Source organism: Gorilla gorilla, chromosome 19 (assembly GCF_029281585.2).
Source record: "Gorilla gorilla gorilla isolate KB3781 chromosome 19, NHGRI_mGorGor1-v2.1_pri, whole genome shotgun sequence".
Taxonomy (NCBI): Eukaryota; Metazoa; Chordata; class Mammalia; order Primates; family Hominidae; genus Gorilla; species Gorilla gorilla.
Genome location: NC_073243.2, coordinates 68,723,912 through 68,733,068, shown reverse-complemented (window position 1 = coordinate 68,733,068; position 9,157 = coordinate 68,723,912).

Genomic DNA, 9,157 nt, shown 5'->3' with positions numbered 1-9,157 from the left:
CATTAAATTATTGGCCTCCGGGCTCAATCTCCAGCCCCTCTTCTCCCTGGAGGTCTCGGGTGGGGGTAATAGTTGTAGCCCTTTAATACAACTGGTTCCTCTAGTGACCCGTGCCCATCTTGAAGCTATCTAGGGGCCCTCTGCCAGTAGTCATCTCATTAGCATAAACTGGTAAGATCAAAAGGGGCTTGTAATGAATAACAAAAGACATTCTGGAAATTACAAGGATTTTTGGAGCTGTGTGCAAGGAACCAGGGAGAAAAACCCAAATCCATTTTTTTTGTTTTGTTTTTAGACAGTTTCACTCTTGTTGTCCAGGCTGGAGTGCAATGGCACGATCTCTGCTCACTGCAACCTCCATCTCCCAGGTTAAAGCGATTCTCATACCTCAGCCTCTCGAGTAGCTGGGATTACAGGCATGCGCCACCATGCCCGGCTAATTTTTGTATTTTCAGTAGAGACGGGGTTTCACCATGTTGGTCAGGCTGGTCTCGAACTCTCGACTTCAGGTGATCCACCCACCTCAGCCTCCCAAAGTGCTGGGATTACAGGTGTGAGCCACCGTGCTTGGCCTATTTTTTTTTTTTTTATTACACCACACCTATCATTTGAGATTGAAAGAGAAACTAAACTGAATACATTAGCAATACATTTAAAAGCTAGACATCTTTTGGATATGTACAAAACCAGAAGGCTCTTGTAGTCTTACCAGTTTAAAAAGGCTACCTGGCTGGACGTGGTGGCTCACGCCTGTAATCCCAACACTTTGGGAGGCCAAGGTGGACAGATCACCAGTTCAGGAGTTTGAGACCAGCCTGGGCCAACATGGTGAAACCCCATCTCTACTAAAAATACAAGATGAATCAGGCGTGGTGGCGGATGCCCGTAATCCCAGCTACTCAGGAGGCTGAGGCAGGAGAATCGCTTGAACCCGAGAGATGGAGGTTGCAGTGAGCTGAGATCGTGCCACTGCACTCCAGCCTAGGCCACAGAGCAAGACTCCATCTCAAAATAAATAAATAAATAAAAATAAAAAGGCTACCATACTCAGATAATACTGAATGTAGGAACATTTTCGTGAGAATTTGAATGCTTCTGCTCCCACTAGTTTGAACTTGGAATTAAAGATGTCATTATTGGAAGGGTCCATGAAAGTTCTCTGGACTAACTACCCATTTCATAGTTTGAATAAGCCAACAGGCTTATTAAGCCATAGAGTGAGGCCTAAATGTAGATACCTTTACCAATCAAGTGGATTTTAATTCACATTTTCAGTTTAACATGGGTTGGTTGTTTTAAACAAGTGATTCTATGATCATTAAACTAGTCACACAAAAAGTATTTTATAACTCTTAGATGCAAAATTACAAACAAATGCCTGACCTAGAAAGTTTAGCCTGATTTTGTTGGAGAAAACTAATAGCTTTGAATTCATTAGGTTAACACTGACCTTTGTGTTAATTACACCAGGAGAGGGAGATCTAGATTGTTTTTCTTGTGTAATCTGCTGAGCTGTGCTATACCTCTTACAGGATTTGTCATGAAGAATTCAAATGAGAAGAAGGAATTAAACCCTCATCACCCCAACAGTTAATAAAATCCTTCATAGTTAGAAGCCTAGACATTTATTACTTTAAAACCCATAAAAAACAAACAAAAAAAACCCAGAGGCTGTCATAATAGTCTGAACTTCTTAAAACTCTACTCCCTGCCCTGCAAATGTAACTCCATTACATTAATTCCATTGACATGGTAAAGAAGGCAGCATGTGAATTCAATCTTTTTCTCTTCGCCCTTCCTGCAATTCAATCTTCTCTTTGCCCTTCCTGCAACCCAACATGTCCCTATAAATACTTTTTTTTTTTCTTTAGACAGGGTCTCGCTGTGTCACCCAGGCTAGAGTGCAGTGGCACAATCTCGGCTTACTGCAACCTTTAACTTCTGGGCTCAAGCAACCCTCCCACTTCAGCCTCCTGAGTAGCTACGACTACAGGTGCGTGTACCACATTCAGCTCCTTTTTGCATTTTTTGTAGAAATAGTCTTTCTGTGTTCCCATGCTGATTGAAATCTCTTGGGCTCAAGCGCCTTGCCCTCCCAAAGTGCTGAGATTACAGGCAGGGGCCCTGTGGCCAGCCGAATATGACTCTTAACTATTCAACTGAAGCAGTATCCTCACCTTTATATTTGTACCAAAATGCAGTCTGGGAAAGAAAAATTTTATTGTAACATAATAGCTATCCTTTATGATTTTGAATACATTTAGTTATCTCAATGACCTCACGGAAGTTACTGTATTATTAGCTATCATTTTATAAACAGAGGAAAGGAAGAGGAGAAGCTGAGAAAGCTTGTTGGAAGTGGAGCCAGTATTTGAACTGAGCAAGCCTGACTTCACAGACTACACTCTTGGTCACTAAAATAACTCTCTATGAGATTTCTTTGTGGTTGGCCACACTGGATTGCACAAAGCATAGGACAATCAACTACCTTCTTTTTTGGAACCCATACCAGCTCTTGATGGAGTTGGAAGTGGAGAGGACAAGAGATCAGAAAAGCCAGCAAGATACATGCAGCCAGTTGCCTTTTAGTATCTTCTTGCCCTGAGACTACATCATTTAGGGAATGGTTCTCTAACTTCAGCAAACATCAGAATCTTGTTGAAACACACATTGTTGGACCCCACACCTGTTTCTGGTAGAGGGTGTCCAAGTTCTTGGCATCTTGAACAAAGAATTGGACAAAATAAAGCAAGGAAAGAATGAAGCAACAAAAGCAGAGATTTATTGAAAATAAAAATACACCCCACAGGGTGCGAGCAGGCCCAAGCATAAGGGCTCAAGGGCCCTGTTACAGAATTTTGGAGAATTTAAATACCCTCTAGAGGATTCCATTGTTTACTTGATATATGCCCTGTGTAAATGAAGAGGATGCAGTAAAGTTACAAAGTCATAAACTCACCATATGCCCTATGGAGAGGGTATTTCCTGTCATAGCTGACGCGTGAATTGGCCTTAGGTTCCCTGCCTCTAGACCCTATTTTCCTGCCTCATCTCCCCACTGAGAGATGTGATCCCCATAAATCTTTATGGGAGGAGGAGGGACCTATGGTCTTTCTTCTATAACTGCTACATGCCGGCTTGGGGTGTAGTCCGTACCTACTGGGGATAACGGAACTCTCTCTTTGCTCTGTCTAGTGGAGGCAGGGTAGCTTGATGACCATGGGTGGTTTCTTCACCTGGAAGTGGCTGGAACCTTTGTTGCATAATCAACTGAAACTTCATAGTCTCTAGGCAAGAGGAAATGAATTTAACTAAAAGATTTAGGCGGGGCGCAGTAGCTCACACCTGTAATCCCAGCACTTTGGGAGGCCAAGACAGGTGGATCGCCTGAGGTCAGGAGTTCAAGACTAGCCTGGCCAACATGGTGAAACCCTGTCTCTATTAAAAATACAAAAAAATTAGCTGGACGTCGTGGCAGGCGCCTGTAATCCCAGCTACTAGGGAGGCTGAGGCAGGAGAATCGCTTGAACCCAGGAGGCAGAGGTTGCAGTGAGCTGAGATCGTGCCATTGCACTCCAGCCTGGGCAACAAGAGTGAAACTCCGTCTCAAAAAAAAAAAAAAAAGAAAAAGATTTAATGGGAACTTCATGGGGTGGATACCAATGCTGTCAGGAATGTTTGTTATAGACATTTGCAGGAGAGGGCCGGGCGCAGTGGCTCACGCCTGTAATCCCAGCACTTTGGGAGGCCGAGGCAGGCAGATCACGAGGTCGGGAGTTCGAGACCAGCCTGACCAACATGGTGAAACCCCATCTGTACTAAAAATACAAAAATTAGCCGGGCATGGTGGCGCACAAGCCTGTAATCCCAGCTACTCAGGAGACTGAGGCAGGAGAATCGCTTGAACCTGGGAGGCAGAGGTTGCAGTAAGCCAAGATGGTGCCACTGCACTCCAGCCTGAGTGACAGAGCGAGACTCTGTCTCAAAAAAAATAATAATAAAATAGGAGAGATTTGCAAGAGAAAAAAACAAAACCTGGCTTGTTCTAGAATCTATGTGTTTCTTTAAAGTCTTAGCACAAGCAACTCCATTTTGGTTTGGTTTGATCTACTGGGGCCTAGTGCGTGAGCTTAGTCCAAAACAATAGCCTCCCAGAATTTTGTTTAAAAAACCCCTTTTGGGGCAGGTTCTCACTTTGGTGAGAGTGTGACCAAAACTTAGGGCCTTAGTGCCACTCTCAGTTACCATCATCTTGGGTTTCCAGTCTTAGCACGTCATTTATAGGTTATGATGTCTTCCTAGTTGCACATTTTTTTCTTTTCTTTTTTTTTTCTTTTTTGAGACGGAATCTTGCTCTGTCGCCCAGGTTGGAGTGCAGTGGTGCGATCTCGGCTCACTGCAACCTCTGTCTCGCAGGTTCCAGCGATTCTCCTGCGTCAGCCTCCCAAGTAGCTGGGATTACAGGCGCTCACCACCACGCCCGGGTAATTTTTGTATTTTTAGTAGAGGACGGGGCTTCGCCATGTTGGCCAGGCTGGTCACAAACTCCTGACCTCCGGTGATCCTCCTGCCTCGGCCTCTCAAAGTGCTGGGATTACAGGCATGAGCCACCACACCTGTCCGGTTGCATATTTCTTTCAGCTCCTGTCATTCCAGTTGAAGAGAGATCATATGACATTCTAGAGATGACTGCATGCAAGCGTTTAAAACCTTTGAAAGAATACAGCACACCACGGAGACTATTATTATGACCATTGGGAGGATAATACCAAGAGTTCGAAGTATGCTCCTTACCTGAGGTTCCCATAAACCAAACCTCCTAAAATCAAATTGATCAAAGAATGACTTAACTAAGCAGTTTCCTTGTTAATCTGCTACAACTGAATTTCTTTCTTTTTTTTTTTTTTTGAGACGGAGTCTTGCTCTGTTGCCCAGGCTGGAGTGCAGTGGCGCGACCTCCACTCACTGCCAGCTCCGCCTCCCGGGTTCACACCATTCTCCTGCCTTAGCCTCCTGAGTAGCTAGCTGGGACTACAGGTGCCCGCCACCAAGCCCGGCTGCCCGGCTAATTTTTTTTGTATTTTTTTTTAGTAGAGACAGGGTTTCACCGTGTTAGCCAGGATGGTCTCAATCTCCTGACCTCGTGATCCGCCCGCCTCGGCCTCCCAAAGTGCTGGGATTACAGGTGTGAGCCACCACGCCCAGCCTACAACTGAATTTCTATAATACCTGATGTTTTCTCCAAAGGCCATGAGTGCCAGCAGCTGCACAGATACTTCTCTTTTCAGCTAATCCTATCATAACTTTCACAAGAGAATACAAAGGCTGTTGTGTAACTGAAGCCTTTACAGTAGAATCTGCGTAGGCTGGGAGTGGTGGCTCACGCCTGTAATCCCAGTACTTTGGGAGGCGGTGACGGGCAGATTACCTGAGGTCAGGAGTTCAATACCTGCCTGGTCAACATGATGAAACCCCGTCTCTACTAAAAAAAAAATACAAAATTAGCCGGGCATGATGGTGCGTGCCTGTAATCCCAGCTGGTCGGGAGGCTGAGGCAGGAGAATCACTTGAACCTGGGAGGCAGAGATTGCAGTGAGCCGAGATCATGCGGTTGCCCATTGTACTCCAGCCTGGGCAAAAAGAGTGAAACTCCACCCAAAAAAAAAAAAAAAATCTGCTATAAAGTCTATTATGGGGGATACATTTCTAATTATTGCCTTTTTTACTCTAAACTATGGAAAAATGACCTAATGAATGATGTCCTAGAAGAGTGAAGGCCTTCCAGGAATGTTCTCTCTAGACCATAATGCGGGTTAAGAGGAGTTACCAATATTCTGTTTCTGACTGATCATGAGGCAGCATATGTACCATTAAAGTTTGTTACCTACATTGGGCCATCATTTTTTTTTTTTTTTTTTTGAGACAGAGTCTTGCTCTGTCACCCAGGCTGGAGTGCAGTGACGAGATCTCGGCTCACTGCAACCTCCATCTCCTGGGTTCAAGCCATTCTCCTGCCTCAGCCTCCCAAAGAGCTGGGATTACAGGCGCCCGCCACCATGCCTGGCTAATTTTTGTATTTTTAGTACAGACAGGGTTTCACTATGTTGACCAGGCTAGGCTGGTCTCTAACTCCTGACCTCAAGTGATCCACCTGCCTCAGCCTCCCAAAGCTCTGGGATTACAGGCATGAGCCACCATGCTTAGCCTTGGGCCTACTATTTTTTATCTATCAAAGTATAAGGTTATCCATGTATAAGGATGGCTGTAGACTTCTTCACAAATAAAAGTATACCCCATAAGTGCATATAACAGACCCCTTTCCACTTTTATTGTTCATAGAGGCATAAGCAAGAAAAAAATATTCAGAGTTTCATGATGGAAATCTTAATCTGTGAACATGGGAAAAGTTGTTCACATCAAGGATGCCATCTTCTTCTGAAGAGAAACTTCCCTGGTTAGTCTTACCCCAAGGGTTCCAATGGATGTACAGCTCCAAGAGCATGGAGGGACCCTTCTTAGCAGTTCAAAGTTCCAAGGTTTTGTTGTAATGCGGATGGCAAGAATAGTTTTTCTTTAATGTTCTCAGAAGGTTCAAACCATAAAAAGCTTTCTTCCCTGGTGAAAGTACACTGTAGCATAATAATTTACCATTGTAACATCAGCCTTCTTGCATGGGAGAGCTTGTATACCACCAGAAAACATACATTGAAAATAATAACTGAATGAAATCCCTTTATAAAATGTTTAAGGCCAGGCGCAGTGGCTCACGCCAGTAATCCCAGCACTTTGGGAGACCGAGATGGGCGGATCACGAGGTCAGGAGATGAAGACCACGGTGAAACCCCGTCTCTACTAAAAATACAAAAAATTAGCCGGGCCTGTTGGTGGGCACCTGTAGACCCAGCTACTTGGGAGGCTGAGGCAGGAGAATGGTGTGAACCTGGGAGGTGGAGCTTGCAGTGAGCGGAGATTGCACCACTGCACTCCAGCCTGGGCGACAGAGCTGAGACTCTGTCTCAAAAAAAAAAAAAAAATGTTTAAAAGGCCCATCAGGTGACCAAATATACCTGAAGCTTTAATTGTTTTTTCCAGGAATATGGTATCAAACATTAGTTATAAACTATTTTAGTAACTTACAAGTCACGACACCAATGTATTCAATTTGGATCATTTTATCTTTTCCATGATGAGTCATGGAATGCAGAACTATTAATAATAAAATCTTTAAGGACTCAGGAATGACAAGGTGTCCATCCTGGTTCTCCATGAGTCCATGCTTAATTAACATTAGACTTATATCCTCTTGAATACCAGTAGTTTTTTCCAAATTAGGTGCATAGCACTGATAACTGATGGGTTATCATGGGCGATTTGACTTAGACCATGGAGTTTATTTAAACTGTTTGTTTATTTATTTTCGAGATGGAGTCTTGCTCTGTTGCCCAGGCTGGAGTGCAGTGGTGTGGTCTCAGCTCACTGCAACTTCCGCCTCCTAAGTTCAAGCAATTCTCCTGCCTCAGGCTCCTGAATAGTTGAGATTACAGGCCCACACCACCATGCCCAGCTAATTTTTGTGTTTTTAGTAGAGATGGGGTTTCACCACATTGGCCAGGCTGGTCTCGAACTCCTGACCTTGTGATCCACCCACTTCAGCCTCCCAAAGTGCTGGGATTACAGGTGTGAGCCACTGCGCCCAGCCTAAATTGTACATTTAAACAATTTTAGTATCAGCGGTTTAACATGAAAATCTGACAAAGTATTTCCTTGGTATTTAATTAATTTTTTTGTTCTACTTGGGTTAGTAGCTTTATGCAAGGAAATTTGGTTATTTCTGTGGTTTACAACAACTTAACATAATAACCATAATTATAATTGATAGCATATACTTAGACATTAGAATTTTAGAAATCCCATACATATTGAGTATACTCAACACACTTAAAGTATCAAGAAGCCTAAAATCCAAAAAGTTAGTTTAAGGTTAAAAGGCTAAGGCCGGGTGTGGTGGCTCACACCTGTAATCCCAGCACTTTGGGAGGCCAAGGAGGGCGGATCACCTGAGGTCGGGAGTTCCAGACCAGCCTGATCAACATGGAGAAACCCCGTCCCTACTAAAAATACAAAATTAGCTGGTCATGGTGACGTATGTCTGTAATCTCAGCTAGTCGGGAGGCTGAGGTAGGAGAATCGCTTGAACCTGCGAGGCGGAGGTTGCAGAGAGCCGAGATGGCGCCATGACACTCCAGCCTGGGCAAGAGCGAAACTCCATCCCCACACCCCACCAAAAAAAAAAAAAAAAAAAAGTTAAGACTAGCGTGCTCCATTAATTGCTGTGGGACCGACAAAGGTAGCTTAGGAATTCCAGATAAGTGGAACAAATGGTGGCTTGCTAGAAATGCATAGGAAACAAAATAACTATCCATAGAACCAAATTAGATCCTTATCTATATTTTTTTAAAAAGTTGTCAAACTGCTGATGCATTTCTCTACAATACTTCTTTACTTTTATTAAGACTAAGAGCTTTGGCCGGGCGCGGTGGCTCACGCCTGTAATCCCAGCACTTTGGGAGGCCAAGGCGGGCAGATCACAAGGTCAGGAGATCGAGACCATCCTGGCTAACATGGTGAAACCCCGTCTCTACTAAAAATACAAAAAAAATTAGCCGGGCGTGGTGGTGGGCGCCTGTAGTCCCAGCTACTCGGGAGGCTGAGGCAGGAGAATGGCGTGAACCCGGGAGGCGGAGCTTGCAGTGAGCGGAGATCGCGCCACTGCACTCCAGGCTGGGTGACAGAGCGAGACTCCGTCTCAAAAAAAAAAAAAAAAAAAAAAAAAAAAGACTAAGAGCTTTAACTGTGAAAATGTTAATTAGCCAAATGTCTCCTATTCTCTATTAGGTTTTAAAGAATATTTTATTATACAAACTTTTCCCATAGTTTTCTCCCCCACTTAATGATTCCTTACTACATCGTTCCATAAATAACCTTTCCACATCTGTAATTTGAACTAACTTTTTGTTTTTTGTTTTTTGTTTTTGAGACGGAGTCTGGCTCTGTCGCCCAGGCTGGAGAGCGGTGGCGCGATTTCGGCTCACTGCAAGCTCCGCCTCTCGGGTTCACGCCATTCTCCTGCCTCAGCCTCCCGAGTAGCAGGGACTAC